This window comes from Pan troglodytes, chromosome 4 (assembly GCF_028858775.2).
Source record: "Pan troglodytes isolate AG18354 chromosome 4, NHGRI_mPanTro3-v2.0_pri, whole genome shotgun sequence".
NCBI classification, from domain to species: Eukaryota; Metazoa; Chordata; class Mammalia; order Primates; family Hominidae; genus Pan; species Pan troglodytes.
Window position 1 is genome coordinate 99,473,510 of NC_072402.2, and position 19,716 is coordinate 99,493,225.

Below are 19,716 nucleotides of genomic sequence, written 5' to 3' on the forward strand. Positions count from 1 at the left end.
TCATTGAATTTGCAATAGATTTTTCTCATATATCCTAAAGGACTTCAGATCAGATAAATGTGAAAAGTTATTTCTATATTTGGTAAAGTTTAACACATTCATTCGATTCTTGTGAGTTTTAAAGAATTTCATTGACTGGGATATTTATGGAAACCTACAGATGATAACCAGAAAAACCTCAGGAAAAAAGTAATTTTCAAAGTATACCTAGAAATAAATTATTTACATACTAAAATAATCTTATCTAGTTGAGATATTATATATTTTTATGTATTATAATTTGAATTTGAGTACTATTGGAATAAATTATTTAGTAAGCAAATGAAATACTATTGGTTGCAGAATCCCAAAAAGAGCACATGTAAAACAAATCATAGATCAAATCAATTTCATCTTTTAATAGTCCATTTAGACTTTGTGCTTTGTACACTGTAACAAATAGAATGCCCCACAGCTACAGGTAACAAAGTATTTAACTCGAAATAAGTTTAATTAATTTTTTCTGTCTTATAATGAAAAGGCCTGGTAGTAGAACTTTATGAAATATTACCCCAAATGTTCAAAAAAATGACTGAGAACCTTAGAACCCTTTTTATCTCTGCCATTCTCAGAGCACTGGTCTTGTCTTCTTTCTAACTCTCCTACTGTCACACACTGGGTGCTGCAGTTCCATGCATCACACAAAAACACAATAATGTCCAGTGGGGAAAATAAGGTGCAGCCTCCTCCAATTTAGTTATTTTAAAAACAGACATGTTTCCAAGAAACCCTCTTGCTGACATTTCTTCACTTCTCATTGGACGGAACTGTATTCACATGCCAGTCCTACATTAATCATCTGTAAATGGTTTGAGATTTCCATAATGAGTTTACCCTAAAGCAGATTTACTTTTAAATTTAGGACAGGGTTGTTATGTTTTTAAAGTAGATAACTGAACAAAATCAGATTCTGCTAATAAAAAAGAATGAAAGAAATGGTTGTTGGTTAGAAATAGAAATCATATACTGTCTGATATATTCACACCCACATGACTGGTAAAATAATATAATACAATTTCATTTTATTAATAATATAATATAATTATATTATTAATTTTATTAATATTTGGAAAAAATATGAAGTTAAGTTCAGTGGATAATTATGTATTTATTGTACTCTGAACATTACTAGTTTGATTCTTGGCTTAGTTGCTGTATCAGGCTGGTCTTGTATTTCTGTAAAGAAATACTTGAGACTGGGTAATTTGGCTCACGGTTCTGCTGTCTGTAAAGGAAGCGTATATAGGAGCATCTGCTTCTGGAGAGGTCTCAAGAAGCTTCCAATTATGGTGAAAGGCAAAGGGGAAGCAGTCACATAACATGGTGAGAACGAATGGGAGCAAAAGAGAGAGAGTGGTGGCAGGGAGGTGTCACGCACTTATAAATGACCAGATCTCTCAAGAACTGACTATCATGAAGACAGCACCAAGCAATGAGGGATCTGCACCCATGATCCCAAAACCTCCCACCAAACCCCACCTCCAGCACTGGGAATTACAATTCAACATGAGATTTGAGCAGGGATAAATATGCAAAGTATATAAGTTGCCAATAATATAATTATACAGTTTTCAAATACCAGCAATGAAATACAATTATATATATATATATATATATATATATATATGAGCATTTGCTTATAGATAAACATTTCTAAATTGCTTCATAAGGCATGAAAATATTTAACTTGAATAATATTATAGGGATAAAAGATAATCTGTAAAGTGCTATGCACAAAAACTGGCACATGCTACATGCTCAGTAATTGACAGGCAAATCGATGCTCCATAAAAGGCATAAAAGTAAATGATGGATTTTGTTTATTCCTGAGTTCTTCTTAATGCTCACCTACGTAGTAATATATGGCAAATGCAGTTCTCATCTTTTTATATTTTCTTAATCTAAAATCATCATATTTGTATGACTTTATAGTCAGTGGGCTAAGTTGTCTTCACTACATGTTGTATGAAAATATGTCTCTGGGAGATTTTAGTAGTCAATAATGTAATTCCCAAGGTGATGAAATACAGATCTCATGGATAAAGAAATGGTAAAACACAATAGAATAAATTTGTCAGGAAAATATTTTTGGCTGAGGGGTATACAATTGACTACCTATGTTAATAAGCAGTGTCTGTCATATTAAAAAGGGTTTTTACCTTTCCCAAAACAAAAATAGCAAATCAAATTGAAGCAGGTTGCATAGAATTTAATATATTGGCACGTGATTTTATTTTTGTAATTTTTTTTTAAGTTCGGGGGACATGTGTAAGTTTGTTTTGTAGGTAAACTTGTGTCATGGGGGTTTGTTGCACAGATTATTTCATCACCCAGGTATTAAGCCTAGTATCCATTAGTTATTTTTCCTGATCCTCTTGTGCCTCCCACCTGAAAACTGGAAAAGCCACAATGTGTGTTGTTCCCCTCTGTCCGTGTGTTCTCATCATTTACCTCCCACTTACAAGTGAGAACATACAAGATTTGGTTTTCTCTTCCTATGCCAGTTTGCTAAGGATAATGGCCTCCACCTCTATCCATGTCCCTGCAAAGAACATAATCTCATTTTTTATGGCTGCATAGTATTCCATGGTATATTTCTACCACATTTTCTTTATCCAGCCTATCATAGGTGGGCATTTAGGTTGATTCCATGTCTTTGTTATTGTGAATAGTGCCACAATGAACACATCTGTGCATGTGTCTTTATAATATAACGATTTGTATTCCTTTGGGTGTGTATCCAATAATGGGATTTCTGGGTTGAATGGTATTTCTGTCTTCAGGTCTTTGAGGAATTGCCACACTGTCTTCCACAATAGTTGAACTAATTTACACTCCCACCAACGGCGTATAAGTGTTCTTTTTTCCCACAACCTTGGAGCATCTGTTATTGTTTGACTTTTTAATAATAGCCATTCTGACTGGTGTGAGATTTTATCTCCTTGTGGTTTTGATTTGCATATCTCTAATGATCAATGATGTTGAGCTTATTTTCATATGATTGTTGGACACATGTATGCCTTCTTTTAAAAAGTGTCTGTTAATGTCCTTTGCCAGCTTTTTAATGGGGTTGTTTGTTTTTTTCCTGTGAATTTAAGATTTTACAGTTGCTGCATATTAGATCTTTGCTGAATGTGTACTTCGCAAACATTTTCTCCCATTACATAGGTTGTCTGTTACCCTGTTGATAGTTTCTTTTGCTGTGCAGAAGCTCTTTAGTTTAATTGAATCCTATTTATCAATTTTGTTTTTGTTGTAATTGCTTTTGTCATCTTCGTCATGGAATCTTTGCCTGTGCCTATGTTGTGAATGGTATTGCCTAGGTTGTCTTCCAGGATTTATATAGGCTTGAGTTTTACATTTAAGTCTTTAATTCACCTTGAGTTAATTTTTGTATATGGTGTACGGAAGGGGTCTAATTTTAATCGTCTGGATATGGCTAGCCAGTTATCCCAGCACAATTTATTGAATTCAGAATGCTTCCCCATTGCTTATTTTTGCAAGATTTGTTGACAATCACACAATTGTATATGTGCAGTCTTAATTCTGTGTTCTCTATTTTGTTCCACTGGTCTATGTGTCTGTTGTAGTACCAGCACCATACTGTTTTGGTTAGCCCTACAGCATAGTTTGAAGAAGGGCAACATGATGCCTCCAGCTTTGTTCTTTTTGCTTAGGATTGCCTTGGCTATTTGGGCTCCTTTTCAGTTCCAAGTGAATTTTAAAATAGTTTTTCTCTAGTTTTGTAAAAAATCTTAATGGTAGTTTAATAGGAATAGCATTCAATCTATTAATTGCTTTGGGCAGTATGACCATTTTAACAATGTTGATTCTTCCTATACATGAACATGGAATGTTTTTCCATTTGTTTGTGCCATCTTTGATTTCTGTGAAAAGTGGCTTGTAGTTCCCCTGGTAGAGATCTTTCAACTCCCTAGTTAGCTGCATTTCTAAGTATCTCATTCTTTTGTGGCAACTGTGAATAAAAGCTCTGACCTGATCTGGTTCTTGGCTTGATAATTATTTTTATATAAGAATGCCAGTGATTTTTGCAAACTAATTTTGCATTCTGAGACTTGCTGAAGTTCTTTATCAGCTTAAGAAGATTTTGAGCTGAGACTAGGGGTTTTCTAGGTATAAAATCATGTCATCTGCACAGGGATAACTTAACTTTCTCTCTTCGTATTTGGATATTCTTTATTTATTTCTCTTGCCTGATTGGCCTGGTCAGGACTTCCAATACTATTTTGAATGAGAATGGTAAGAGTGGGCACTCTTGTCTTGGGTCGGTTTTTAAGGGGAATGCTTCTAGGTTAGCCCATTCAATATGATGTTTGCTGTGCATTTGTCATATATGGTTCTTATTACTTTGAGGTATGTTCCTTCAATACATAGTTTATTGAGAGTTTTTAACACGAATGAATGTTGAAGTTAATTGAAAGCCTTTTCTTCATCTATTGAGATAATTATGTGTTTTTTATCTTTAGTTCTATTTATATGATGAATCACGTTTATTGATTTGCACATGTTGAGCCAACCTTGAATCCCGGGGTGAAGACTACTTGACATTTCTGGATAAGCTTTTTGATGGGTTGCTGGATTCGGTTTGCCAGTATTTTGTTGAGGGTTTTTGCATCACTGTTCATCAAGGATATTGGCCTGAAGTTTTTGTTGTTGTTGTTGTTGTTGTTGTTGTTGTATCCCTGCCAGGTTTTGGTATCAGGAGGAAATTGGCCTCATAGGATAAGTTAGAGAGGAGTCTCTCCTCCTGATTTTTTAAAAATAGTTTTAGTAGGAATTGTACCAGCTCTTCTTTGTACATCTGGTAGAATTCAGCTGTGAATCCATCTGGTCCTGGGCTTATTTTGGTTGGTAGGCTATTTGTTACTGCCTGTATTTCAGAGCTCATTATTGGTCTGTTCAGGGATTCAATTTCTTCCTGGTTCAGACTTGGGAGGGTGCATGTGTCCAGGAATCTAACCATTTCTTCTAGATGTTTGCAGAGTTGTTCATTATACTCTCTGATGATTGGTTGTATTTCTGTGGGGTCAGTGGTAATATCCCCCTTGTAGTTTCTGACTGTGTTTATTTAAATCTTCTATATTTTCTTCTTTATTAGTTTAGCTAGTGGTCTATTTTATTAGTTTTTTCAAGAAACAACAGTTTATGTATTAGTTGATCTTTTGAATGGATTTTCATGTCTTAATATCCTTCAGTTCAGATCTGATTTTGCTTATTCCTTGTCTCCTGCTAGCTTTGTGATTTGTTTGCTTTTGGTTCTCCAGTTCCTTTAGTTGTGATGTTACGTTGTAAATTTGAGGTCTTTCTACCTTTTTGATATGGGCATTTAGAGCTATAAATTTCCCTCTGAACACTGCCTTAGCTGTGCTCAGATATTCTGCTATATTGTATCTTTGTTCTCATTGTTTTCAAATAACTTCTTGATTTCTGCCTTAATTTTATTATTTACCCAAATGTAATTCAGGAGCAGGTTATTCAATTTCCATGTAATTGTATGGTTTTGGATGAATTTCTTAATATTGATTTCTAATTTTATTGTTTCTGTGGTCTGAGACACTGTTTGTTATTATTTCATTTCTTTTGAATTTGCTGAGGAGTATTTTACTTCTGATTATGTGATTGATTTCAGAGTAAGTGCCATGTGGTGATGAGAAGAATGTATATTCTATTGTTTTGGAGTAGAGAGTTCTGTAGGTGTCTTATCAGGTCCATTTGATTTAATGCTGAGTTCAGGTCCTGAATATCTTTGTTAATTTTCTGTCTCTATGATCTGTCTCATATTGTCAGTGGGGTGTTAATGTCTCCCACTATTATTATGTGAAAATATAAGTCTTCTTGAAGGTCTCTAAGAACTTGCTTTCTGAATCTAGGTGCTCCTGTATTTTGGTGTATATATATTTAGGATAGTTAGATCTTGTTGTTGAATTGAACCCTTTACCATTAAGTAATGTCCTGCTTTGTATTTTTGTTATCTTTATTGGTTTAAACTCTTTTTTTTTTCCAGAAATTAGATTTCAACCCTTGCTCTTCCTTTTTTCCATTTGCTTGGTAAATTTCCTCAATCCTGTTATTTTGAACCTATGTGTGCTTTGCATGTGAGATGGGTCTATTGAAGACAACATACCGTTGGGTCTTGGTTCTTTATCCAGCTTACCACACTGTGTCTTTTAATTTGGCCATTTAGCCCATTTACATTTAAGATTAGTATTGATATTTGTGAATTTGATTCTGTCATCATGATGTTAATTGGTTATTTTGCAGGCTCACCTATGTAAATGCTTTATAGTGTCACTGGTCTATGTACTTCAGTGTGCTTTAGTAGTGGCTGATAATGGTCTTCTCTATTCATATTTAGTGCTTCTTTCAGGAGCTCTTGTAAGGCAGGTCTGTTGGTAAAAAGTTTCCTCAGCATTTGTTTGTCTGAAAGGGATGTTACTTATCTTTTGCTTATGAAGCTTAGTTTGGCTGGATATAAAATTCTGGGTTGGAATTTCTTCTCTTTAAGAATGTTGAATATTGGTCCCCAATCTCTTCTGGCTTAGGATTTTAGCTGAAAGTTCTGCTATTAGTCTTATAGGCTTCCTTTTGTATGTGATCTGGCCTTTCTCTCTAGCTGCCTTTAACATTTTTTCTTTCAATTTGGCCTTGGAGAAATTGATGATTATGTGCCTTGGGGATAATCTTCTTGTGGAATATCTTACTGGAGTTCCTTGCATTTCCTGCATTTGAAAGTTAGCCTCCCTAGCTCAGTTGGAATGTCCTCATGGATAATGTATCCTGAAATAAGTATTCCAAGTTGGTTCCATTCTCCCCATCTCTTTCTTGTACACAATCAATTGTACATTTGGTTTCTTTACAAAATCCCATATTTCTTGGAGGTTTTGCTCATTCCTTTTTATGTTTTTCTCTATTCTTGCCTGCCAGTCTTATTTCAGAAAGCTAGTCTTAAAGTTCTGAGATTATTTCCTCCATGTGCTCTATTCTGCTATTAATACTTGTGATTGCATTATGACATTCTTGTAGTGTACATTTTACCTCTATCAGGTCTATCAGGCTGCTCTGCCAAGAATTCACACTCTGTGTGTCAGATTGTTGGAGTGAGTTCATGAGGGGATCTCGGACCTGAGGGATGCAAAGATTCATGGGAGAGGCATGGGTTCCTAGGGTCACGTGTTCACTCACAGCATCCCCAGATGGGAGTGGTTCCCTTGGCTCCCTGTCAGTCCTGACTGGGTTGTTGTCCTGCCTTGCTTTTTTCCATTTACTGGAGGTCACGTTGTTTCCTTGATTAGTCCCAATGTGAGAACCTGGATGTTCCAGTTGAAGGTGCTGTATTTACTTGCCCCTTTCATTCCTCTTTTTGAGAGTCATGCACACTAGCTGCCTCTAGTCAGACATTTTGGCCACTCCTTTCATGTGATTTTATTAACTGCATAAAGGAGAAAATAATTTTTGGATCTATTGCATATATTTACATACATGTATTTAATATATGTGTTAGCTTAAAAATCACACTAAGTTTGGAAAGGAGACTTCAGTTTTTATAAATGGTTACAACCTGCAAGACTGTTATCCTGCAAGCCGGGAAGCACAGGCTCCAACCAAAGCCCAGAAAAAGGCACTTCAAATAGAGGAAGATTTAGGGTAGGAGATTTATGCTGAATGAGTTGGCTAAGGATACATATTTAACAAGTTACAGGAGGAGCTATGTATATTCATGAAGGTGGTCTTGACACATATGTATTGAACAAACACATATGTAACATACAACTCATGTTCACATTGGAGCAGAGACTTATCATTAAATATATTACAATTAGGCTGGATATGTCAAAAAAATCATTTCAGAACACATAAGCACTCAAGTGTGCAGCCTCCATAAACTGGGAAGAATCAGTTTATGGTCAGTAGTCTTCTTCTTTTTTTTTTTTAAATTATACTTTAAGTTCTAGGGTACATGTGCACAACGTGCAGATTTGATACATAGGTATACATGTGCCATGTTGGTTTACTGCACCCATCAATGCATCATTTACATTAGGCATTTCTCCTAATGCTATCCCTCCACCAGCACCCCCACCCCACGACAGGCCCCAATATGTGATGTTCCCCAACCTGTGTCCAAGTGTTCTCATTGTTCAATTCCCACCTATGATTGAGAACATGCAGTGTTTGGTTTTCTGTCCTTGCGATAGTTTGCTGAGAATGATGGTTTCCAGCTTCATCCATGTCCCTGCAAAGGACATGAACTCATCCTTTTTTATGGCTGCATAGTATTCCATGGTGTATATGTGCCACATTTTCTTAATCCAGTCTATCTTCAGTGGACATTTGGGTTGGTTCCAAGTCTTTGCTATTGTGAATAATGCTGCAATAAACATATGTGTGCATGTGTCTTTATAGTAGCATGATTTATAATCCTTTGGGTATATACCCAGTAATGAGATTTCTGGGTCAAATGGTAATTCTAGTTCTAGATCCTTGAGGAATTACCACACTGTCTTCCACAATGGTTAAACTAATTTACACTGCCACCAACAGTGTAAAAGTATTCCTATTTCTCCACATCCTCTTCAGCATCTGTTGTTTCCTGACTTTTTAATGATCACCATTCTAACTGGTGTCAGATGGTATTTCATTGTGGTTTTGATTTGAATTTCTCTGATGACGAGTGATGATGAGCATTTTTTCTTATGTCTGTTGGCTGCAAAGATGTCTTCTTTTGAGAAGTGTCTGTTCATATCCTTTGCCCACTTTTTGATGAGGTATTTTGTTCTAGTAAATTTGTTTGAGTTCTTTGTAGATTCTGGATATTAGCCCTTTGTCAGATGGGTAGATTGCAAAAATTTTCTCCCATTCTGTAGGTTGCCCGATCACTCTGATGGTAGTTTCTTTTGCTGTGCAGAAGCTCTTTAGTTTAATTAGATCCCATTTGTCTATTTTGGCTTTTATTGCCATTGCTTTTCGTGTTTTAGTCATGAAGTCCTTGCCCATACCTATGTCCTGAATGGTATTGCCCAGGTTTTCTTCTACGGTTTTTATGGTTTTAGGTCTTATGTGTAAGTCTTTAATCCACCTTGAATTAATTTTTGTAGAAGATGTAAGGAAGGGATCCAGTTTCAACTTTCTACATATGGCAAGCCAGTTTTCCCAGCACCATTTATTAAATAGGGAATCCTTTCCCCATTGCTTGTTTTTGTCAGGTTTGTCAAAGATTGGATGGTTGTAGATGTGTGGTGTTATTTCTGAGGCCCCTGTTCAGTTCCATTGGTCTATATCTCTGTTTTGCTACGAGTACCATGCTGTTTTGGTTACTGTAACCTTGTAGTATAGTTTGAAGTCAGGTAGCATGATGCCTCCAGCTTTGTTCTTTTTTCTTAGCATTGTCTTGGCAATGCGATCTCTTTTTTGGTTCCATATTAACTTTAAAGTAGTTTTTCCAGTTATATGAAGAAAGTCATTGGTAGCTTGATGGGGATGGCATTGAATCTTAAATTACTTTGGGCAGTATGGCCATTTTCATGATATTGATTCTTCCTATCCATAAGCATGGAATATTCCTCCATTTGTTTGTGTTCCCTTTTATTTCCTTGAGCAGTGTTTTGTAGTTTTCCTTGAAGAGGTCCTTCACATCCCTTGTAAGTTGGATTCCTAAGTATTTTATTCTCTTTGTAGCAATTGTGAATGGGAGCTCACTCATGATTCAGCTCTCTGTTTGTCTGTTAATGGTGTATAAGAATGCTTGTGATTTTTGCACATTGATTTTGTATCCTGAGACTTTGCTGAAGTGGCTTATCAGCTTAAGGAGATTTTGGGCTGAGACAATGGGGTTTTCTAAATATACAATCATGTCATTTGCAAACAGAGACAAATTTGACTTCCTCTTTTCCTACTTGAATATCCTTTATTTCTTTCTCTTGCCTGATTGCCCTGCCCAGAACTTCCAACATTATGTTGAATAGGAGTGGTGAGAGAGGGCATCCTTGTCTTATGCTGGTTTTCAAAGGGAATGCTTCCAGCTATTGCCCATTCAGTATGATACTGGCTGTAGGTTTGTCATAAATAGCCCTTATTATTTTGAGATACGTTCCATCAATACCTAGTTTACTGAGTGTTTTTAGCATGAGAAGCTGCTGAATTTTGTCGAAGGCCTTTTCTGCATCTATTGAAATAATCATGTGGTTTTTGTCGTTGGTTCTGTTCATGTGATGGCTTACATTTATTGATTTGCGTATGTTAAACCAGTCTTGCATTCCAGGGATGAAGCCAACTTAATCATGGTGGATAAGCTTTTTGATGTGCTGCTGGATTCAGTTTGCCAGTATTTTATTGAGGATTTTCACATTGATGTTCATCAGGGATATTGGTCTAAAATATTCTTTTTTTGTTGCGTCTCTGGCCAGGCTTCGGTATCAGGATGATGTTGGCCTCATAAAATGAGTTAGGGAGGATTCCCTCATTTTCTATTGATTGGAATAGTTTCAGAAGGAATGGTGCCAGCTCCTCTTTATACCTCTGGTAGAATTCGGCTGTGAGTCCAACTGGTCATGGACTTTTTTTGGTTGGTAAGCTATTAATTATTGCCTCAATTTCAGAGCCTGTTATTCATCTATTCAGAGATTCAACTTCTTCCTAGTTTAGTCTTGGAAAGGTGTATGTGTCCAGAAATTTATCCATTTCTTCTAGATTTTCTAGTTTATTTTCATAGAGGTATTTATAGTATTCTCTGATGGTAGTTTGTATTTCTTTGGGAACTCAATTTTGTTGATCTTTTCTAAAAACAAGCTCCTAGATTCATTGATTTTTTGAAGGGTTTTTTGTGTCTCTATCTCTTTCAGTTCTGCTCCGATCTTAGTTATTTCTTGCCTTCTGCTAGCTTTTGAATTTTTTTCTCTTGCTTCTCTAGTTCTTTTAATTGCGATGTTAGGGTGTCAATTTTAGATCTTTCCTGCTTTCTCTTATGGGCATTTAGTGCTATAAACTTCCCTCTAAACACTACTTTAAATGTATGCCAGAGATTCTGCTACATTGTGTCTTTGTCCTCATTGGTTTCAAAGAGCATCTTTATTTCTGTCTTCATTTCATTATTTACCGAGTAGTCATTCAGGAGCAGGTTGTGCAGTTTCCATGTAGTTGAGTGGTTTTGAGTGAGTTTCTTAATCCTGAGTTCTAATTTGAATGCATTGTGGTCTGAGAGATGGCTTGTTGTGATTTCTGTTTTTTATATTTGCTGAGGAGTGCTTTACTTCCAATTATATAGTCAGTTTTAGAATAAGTGTGATGTGGTGCTGAGAAGAATGTATATTCTGTTGATTTTGGGCGGAGAATTCTGTAGATGTCTATTAGGTCTGCTTGTTGCAGAGCTGAGTTCAGGTCCTGGATATCCTTGTTAACCTTCTGTCTCGTTGATCTATCTGATATTGACAGTGGGGTGTTAAAATCTCCCATTATTCTTGTGTGAGAGTCTAAATCTCTTTGTAGGTCTCTCAGGACTTGCTTTATGAATCTGGGTGCTCCTGTATTGGGTGCATATATTTTTAGGATAGTTACCTCTTCTTGTTGAATTGATCCCTTTACCATTATGTAATTCCCTTCTTTGTCTCTTTAGATCTTTGTTGGTTTAAAACTGTTTTGTCAGAGACTAGGATTGCAGCCCCTGCTTTTTTTTTTTTTTTTTTTTTTTTTGCTTTCCATTTGCTTGGTAGATATTCCTCCATCCCTTTATTTTGAGCCTATTTGTGTCTTTGCATGTGAGATGGGTCTCCTGAATACAGAACACTGATGGGTCTTGACTGTTTATCCAATTTGCCAGTTGGTGTCTTTTAATTGGGGCATTTAGCCCACTTACATTTACAGTTAATATTGTTATGTGTGAATTTGATCCTGTCATTATGATGTTTGCTGGTTATTTTGCCTGCTAATTGATGCAGTTTCTTCATAGCATCAATAGTCTTTATGATTTAACCTGTTTTGCAGTGGCTGGTACCGGTTGTTTCTTTCCATGTTTAGTGTTTCCTTCAGGAGCTCTTGTAAGGCAGGCCTGGTGTTGACAAAATCTTTTAGCATTGGCTTTTCTGTAAAGGATTTTATTTCTCCTTCACTTATGAAACTTAGTTTGGCTGGATATGAAATTCTGGGTTGAAAATTCTTTTCTTTAAGAACATTGAATACTGGCCCCCACTCTCTTCTGGCTTGCAGGGTTTCTGCTGAGAGACCCACTGTTAGTCTGATGAGCTTCCCTTTGTGGGTAACTCGATCTTTCTCTGTGGCTGCCCTTAACACTTTTTCCTTCATTTCAACCTTGGTGAATCTGACAATTATGTGTCTTGGGGCTGCTCTTCTCGAGGAGTATCTTTGTGGTGTTCTCTGTATTTCCTGAATTTGAATGTTGGCCTGCTTTGCTATGTTGGGGAAGTTCTCCTGGATCATATCCTGAAGAGCTTTTTCCAACTTGGTTCCATTCTCCCCATCATTTTCAGGTACCCCAATCACATGTAGATTTAGTCTTTTCACATAATCCCATATTTTTTGGAGGCTTTGTTTCTTTGTACTCTTTTTTCTCTAATCTTGTTTTCTTGCTTTATTTCATTAATTTGATCTTCAATCACTGATACCCTTTCTTCCACTTGATTGAATCAGCTATTGAAGCTTGTGCATGCGTCACGAAGTTCTTGTGCCATGGTTTTCAGCTCCATCAGGTTATTTAAGTCTTCTTTACATTGTTTATTCTAGTTAGCCATTCATCTAGTCTTTTTTCAAGGTTTTTGGCTTCCTTGTGATGGGTTTGAACATCCTCCTTTAGCTCGGAGAAGTTTGTTATTACCAACCTTCTGAAGCCTATTTCTGTCAACTCGTCAAAGTCATTCTCTGTCCAGTTTTGTTCCGTTGCTGGCAAGGAGCTGCAATCCTTTGGAGGAGAAAAGACGCTCTGATTTTTAGAATTTTCAGCTTTTCTGCTCTGGTTTCTCCCCATCTTTGTGGTTTTATCTACCTTTGGTCTTTGATGTTGGTGACCTACAGATGGGGTTTTGGTGTAGATGACCTTTTTTGCTGATGTTGATGCTATTCCTTTCTGCTTGTTTGTTTTCCTTCTAACAGTCTAACAGTCAAGTCCCTCAGCTGCAGGTCTGTTGGAGTTTGCTAGAGTTCCACTACAGCCCCTGTTTGCCTGGGTATCACCAGTAGAGGCTGCAGAACAGTAAATATAGCAGAACAGCGAATACTGCTGCCTGATCCTTCCTCTGGATGCTTCGTCCCAGAGGGACAGCCACTTATATGAATTGTCTGGGAGGTGTCTCCCAGTTAGGCTACACGGAGGTCAGGGACCCACTTGAGGAGGCAGTCTGTCCGTTCTCAGAGCTCAAACACTGTGCTGGGAGAACCACTGCTCTCTTCAGAGCTGTCAGTCAGGGACGTTTAAGTCTACAGAAGTTGTTTGCTGCCTTTTGTTCAGCTATGCCCTGCCCACAGAGGTGGAGTCTTGAGGCAGTAGGCCTTGTTGAGCTATGGTGGGCTCCGCCCAGTTCGAGCTTCCTGACAACTTTGTTTACCTATTCAAGCCTCAGCAATGGCAGACGCCCCTCCCCCAGCCAGGCTGCAGTCTCACTGATTGATCACAAACTGCTGGGCTAGCAGTGAGCAAGACTGCATGGGTGTGGGAGCCACTGAGCCAGGCACGGGAGAGAATCACCTTGTCTGCCAGTTGCTAAGACCTTGGGAAAAGCACAGTATTTGTGTGGGAGTGTCCCATTTTTCCAGGTATTCTGTCACGGCTTCCCTTGGCTAGGAAAGGGAAATCCCCAGATCCCTTGTGCTTCCTGGGTGAGGCAATGCCCCGCCCTGCTTTGGCTCACCCTCCATGGGCTTCACCCACTGTCCAACCAGTACCAATGTGATGAACCAGGTACCTCAGGTGGAAATGCAGAAATCACCTCTCTTCTGCATCAATCACGCTGGGAGCTGCAGACTGGAGCTGTTCCCATTTGGCCATCTTCTGTCAGTAGTCTTCTTAACTGGAGAAAGTTAATGAAATCGGTTTCTTGTCCAATCAAAGTTGTAGTTATGGCTGGTGGAACAGGGTTTCAGTTAGTCATGATCTGTGAGGTAGATGATTTGTAATTGTTTTAATATTGCTTATCTTAAGGTCAGTGCTTATTTAGCTGCTAGAAAAAAAAGGAAAAAAAAAAACCTAAAGAATACAGTTTATTCTTTAAGTGTAGTGCATGACTTAACCCTTACCTGGTATAGCCTTAGGTCCTGTTTATAATTTTGTATCTTATTGCCACAGAGAGTCTGTTCTGTCAGTCTCATGAGGTTAGTTGTTGTGTCTAAACTGCAAAAGAGAGGGGGCATAATGAGCCTGTCGGACTTTCTGTCCTATCATGGCTGGGAACTTTGTTTTTAAGGTTTTTCTGGATTTATTTGGTGAGGGACTTAGGATTTTATTTTTGGTTTACAATGTTTAATTACTTTAATTAAATGGTGTCCAGAAACAGGCAACTCTAGGAATGTACATGTGCTCTTAATTTACACGTGACTGTGTTTTGTATCATTTGCATAGCTGTATTGGTATAGCTATTAAATTAGCAAATTTACTTCTAAGAACTGCCTATTACTGTTGTTTCTAGTCAACATTCTTATCTTCTAGACAGAAGATAAGAATCTCCTGGATCAAAGACAAAGTCCTCTTTGCTCACCGCACAACAATCAGGCTGAGTGTCAGTATATTTGATTAGGTTCATCTTGCCACTAAATCATACCCAGGGCATGCACAGGCCCAGAGGGAGTTTGTACTTTCAGCAAGCTACATTATAGAAATGGAATATGGAGAAATGCCTCTTTTTTATCCTGATGAGACACATTACCTCATCCCTTAAGGTTTATCACTGCAGACACAAATCTGAGAAATGGCTTGGGAAAAGAGGCATCAGGGCCATGAATTCTTGGCTCACTTGGGAAGAATATGCAAGCGTGCTCAGAAGCCATGCTCGGGCCCAACACCTGCTCTCTCAGCATCAAAAAATAGGCGTGACTTTGAAGTCTAGTATCCTTTTGTCCAGATTTTGTTTTATTTAACTTTTTTCACCTTTTATTTATTGTGCCATATATAAATCTTCCTAGCCACTCCAACCTTTCATATTATTAAAGAAAAAGCATTTAATTTAGTCATTTTAGTGAGTAATTTAAAAATATTAATTACATATAATATAGTTAATTTTAAGGTATTAATTATACTAGCATGATTCTATTATATCTTCTGGTTTAATTTTTCCTTCACAAATGAACACTATACCAGTTGGATTATATGTCTACGGGAAAAGAGAATTTGATAAAAAGAATGTTTTACTTTAAAGGATAATTAAAGGAATACATTAATGTGAGATACTTTTCAAATTGGACTGAGAGACACATTAACTTTGTGCTCCACATCAGTGTTTGACAGAGAATTTGAGTCCAATGACAGTAACAGCTGGCCCCTTACTGAGAAGAAAGGTGACAGCTGCCATGCCACTGGGATCAATAATTTCTATAGAAGATGGTTAGGATGCCAATCTACAAGTTGATTACTTTGGTGAAAATGTATATTTGTTTTCCTCAGTCCTTCAAATAGGCAGTTTACAAAAACTTGTCTTGTATTGATTTCATTGCAGAGAGAGCCATAACCCCATAGGCAAGTGACAGAAAGCCTTGGCTTTCATAGTTGAAAATAATCCTTTCTCTAATTAATACTAGACTATTCTATCCATTTTAAGAAAGCTATTTAATCCTCTACTTAACTATGTTTCCTCAGGGTTTTCTAGCTGCTCGTGTTACATATAATGATGCAACTCTGCTATAAACTTTCATAATGGAGTTCAATAAAGTTGTGAGTGAATACACAATCATAACCATATATCAGTGATGCCTCCACAAACTCATTGTGGTAATCAAAACACCAGTGGGCTATTTTTCACCATGATCTCCTGGGGTTAACATCATTGTGGAATGTCTGCTTTTACACAGTTATTGAGGGGACAAATTAATTTGCAGTTTTCTTCCTTTTTCAATTATCAGAGCCATCTAGATTTACATGAAGTACTGTTTTAAAACTATAGCCTGAAAATAAGTTGAGATTCACCCTACTACCAAGTCTTCTTCCTATAAAACTGTAACTACAATTTTTCCCAAGTGTATCTGAATCTAAAGAATAACTAGAATTATAGTAGATCTGCTTTGAAATTTTGCAACAATTATGAATGCTGTGGTACCCTTGAAACTGGAAAATAGAAACAGCAAACTGTGTTTACTTAATGTAAAAAGCACCAATAGCTACAAGTTCAAGAGAAAGACTAAATTGTAAGATAACACATTTTAACTAAGCTAAGGAAAAAAAAAATCAAGGCAGGAGTTTCAACACTGGTCCCCAGTCTAGCAATATTAGCATCTCTCAGCAACTTGTTAGAAATGCAGATTCTCATCAGGCCCTGCACAGACCAATTAAATAAGAAAAGTCAGGCCGGTATCTGGCAACCTATGTTTTAACAAGTCTTTATTGTGATGCAAACTAAAATTTGAGAACCATTGGCTTAGAGGTCTTCTTTCAACTCATTGTAGGTGGCTTTAAAAATATAAGGCAGGAGTGCATCAGTCTTTGGCAATCCATGTGTCTTGTAACATAAGTTCTGAGAAAAACAAAAGGGTTCATGTGGTCATTTCCAAGGAATCTGAAAGATGAGGTCAGTTTGATCAACCTCACACCAGAGAACGTAAGGCTATGGTAAAATCTCAATACATCTCCAGTTACCATTTTAGTAAGGGGTTGGGGAATAATCGTTGAGCCTGTGTCAGACCTGAAGTTTTCTCCATGTTCTTTATTTAATTTCATTTTATTGTATCTTGTTTTCTTTCTACTTTAGTTTATCATTTTTCTCATTGAATCTTTTCTTTTAGTAATTGTCACTAAATATCCTCTGGAAAATTACTTGTCACCTTTTGCAGGCTTGGAGTAGAGAAACTACCCAGAACAGAATACATGCTAGCTGACCCCAAAAGGAGAGATCAGGGTGAGTGCCCAGGCTGTGGGACAAAGGGTGAGAGCCAAGGGAGCCATCATACAGCTGCACAATAAAGAGTCACAGTAGAACACCTAAGGATTTGCCTCTTTAATCAGACAAAATGTTATTACATGGAAATTTACATCTACCACATTTGCTGTTCCCCTAGCCTGAATCAAAATTGTAGAGCAGAATATGAAACTAAATTCTTAGCTGGAAGGCCCTTGACATCACCAATCCAAATTGAGGAAAGCCGAGCCAAAAGAAAACAATTTGCTAATGTCGTACAAATAGATTTCTGTGACCTTGAGCAAAATAATGCAGTGATATACAAACAGGCCTAAATATGAAACTGCCCACTTTTCCATTATGCCATACTATGTATTACAATCCTTAGATGAGTTGCTGGTTTTCTGCTACTTAAATTATCTTAACCGTAAAATGAGGATAATACCATAGCAGTCTAATTGGTACAAGGCTCAAATGTGATAATATAAAAATGGCTTAGAACAGTATCTGGAACACATAATCAGTGCTCAGAAAAAGTGGCATTGCAGTCAATGTGCTGTGATAACAGTCATCTCCCAGGTCTTTGTATCAGTTTGCTATTGTTGCCAAATAACAAAAATTCAGTAGCTCATAAGCTGATGGGCAACCTGGGCAGCTCTACAAGAGTTAAGCATTCTCAGAGGGGATCGCTCACTCATCTGTAGTCAGGTGTGGTCATCTAGCGGTAGTTTCTGCTTATGTCTGGGCTCTCTTACATGCCTGGAATATTCCAACCAGGGAACCATGTGACCACACTGATAACATGTCCATGAATCAGACCTGATTCAGGCCCCATTCATAATAACAGGTGAGAAAGTAAAAATTTGCATGAATCCTGAAGGCAGAGAATTAGAAATATTTGGAGAACACCACCAACATTTCTCACAATTGTTTTCTTTTAGTTGTTATTGTGGGGAGCAAGTCACTTAAAGTAAGATTTATTTTGATATCATTCACCACTTATTTAACATATTCTTCATATGTTCCCTCTGTCACTCTGAAAAGCCCAGCACCATTATCCTTGCCTGAGTTGCAGGGATCATATAAACATACTACTTGAGGCTGACTTTACTGAGTTGAATCTAGATTTTCCCAATATCAAGTTATTTTTTACTAAGTTCACTCATAAAGAAACCTCTCACAACTTTATTAACATCAACCTGTTAATATTAATAATGATTCAAAGTGTTCAGCATTCAAAACATAGTCACATAATTGTGTTAATGAGAGATACTTTCTTAATCCACTGTAACAAATCTTTAGTAATGGACATTTTAACATGAATAATTGACTTAGAGTGTAACTTTTTTTAAATATGAAAACTCCTGAAGTCCTTTTAATCACACTGGCTAGAAGAAATGCAGGCCAATGTAGAGAGAGATATACATACCCAACATTCCATCTGTCACCCCACAAATCCAGCTCCTTCTCTATTTGTGTGAAGCCATCTTTATTAGGATGAATAGACTGCGGAATAGATAGGAATAGAAAAAAGCCGAAGAGTCTGTACCTGTGTCACCATTCATCTCTTTTTTTTGCTCCCATACTATAAGATCATCTGATACTGGATAAAATGTGAACAAACACCTTATCAACATGGGTGTGTGAATGACTCTGCATAAAACGAAGCTCCTCATCAACCAGCAAAGTTCAGGTGGCATGGGAGAAAAATATCTTTCATTGTACTAAGCCACAGATTTGGGGATTTTTTTTTAAAGCAACGTAGCCTAGGCTATTTGACTAACACCCTGACATATATAGTTGGTCTTCTCATAGACTCTTTTTCCTTCTGTCAAAGGTATTATTGTAGCAGAGACTACATGTACAGCACACAAAGAATAACAACATTGGGCATAGAATAGAATTTCTAGTTTTTGTAGCTTGAAAAGAGAATAATTAATGCTGAGTAGACACATACAAACCCCACATTATCATATTGCATCAAATCTAAGCCACTATTAATTGTAAACTAAATCTTAACATATATCATTTATAAAGAAAATATATGCTGCCAATTATAAGTATTACCTACTATTGGTTGTGAGATTATTCTCGATTTATGAAATATAAAAGATAAACCTTTCAGCATTGTCAACATATGGCAATGTTTAAGTCTCCATTGCTTTTCACCTTTCTTGCTTGAAAAAAAAGGAATGTCTCTTGAATCAGCATAAACAAATTTTTGTTTTTGTGGAAAAAGTTATACAAAGATATGGCATTAAAGATGGCTGCAATGTCTTTGTCATTTCTCCTACTGAGAGTTTGAATCTATTTCCTTTTTCCTGGAATCTGAGTTTATTTTGTAAATTGTTTTCACCAATACAATGAGGCAGAAATTACACTGTACAACTTCTGAAGATGGGCCTTAAGAGTTCAGCAGCTTCAAACTTTAAATTTTGGAAGGCTCCTTCTTGGAGTTCATCAGCTATGCTGTGAGAACTCCAAGCATTGTTGAGAAGCTACCTATAGGAGAATCAAAGCACACTGGTTGAGCCCAAACTGAAATCTGAAAATAAATCCAGCAATAATTGCCACCTGTGTGCATGGGCCTCATTGACAATCCCTACTCAATGGA

The 19,716-nt window shown here is 37.0% G+C and overlaps 1 protein-coding gene across 2 annotated transcripts in view; it reads right to left on the reverse strand.

The window, feature by feature from the left end:
• Positions 1-11,745: 11,745 nt before the first annotated feature.
• LOC129144001 (putative inactive deoxyuridine 5'-triphosphate nucleotidohydrolase-like protein FLJ16323) overlaps positions 11,746-19,716 on the reverse strand; it is a 401,038-nt gene continuing 393,067 nt past the window's right edge. For both annotated transcript variants that reach the window (XM_063811434.1, XM_054684463.2), the window contains one exon: positions 11,746-14,125. The gene's annotated coding sequence lies outside the window, so the exon portion shown is untranslated. The remainder of the gene's footprint in view (positions 14,126-19,716) is intronic.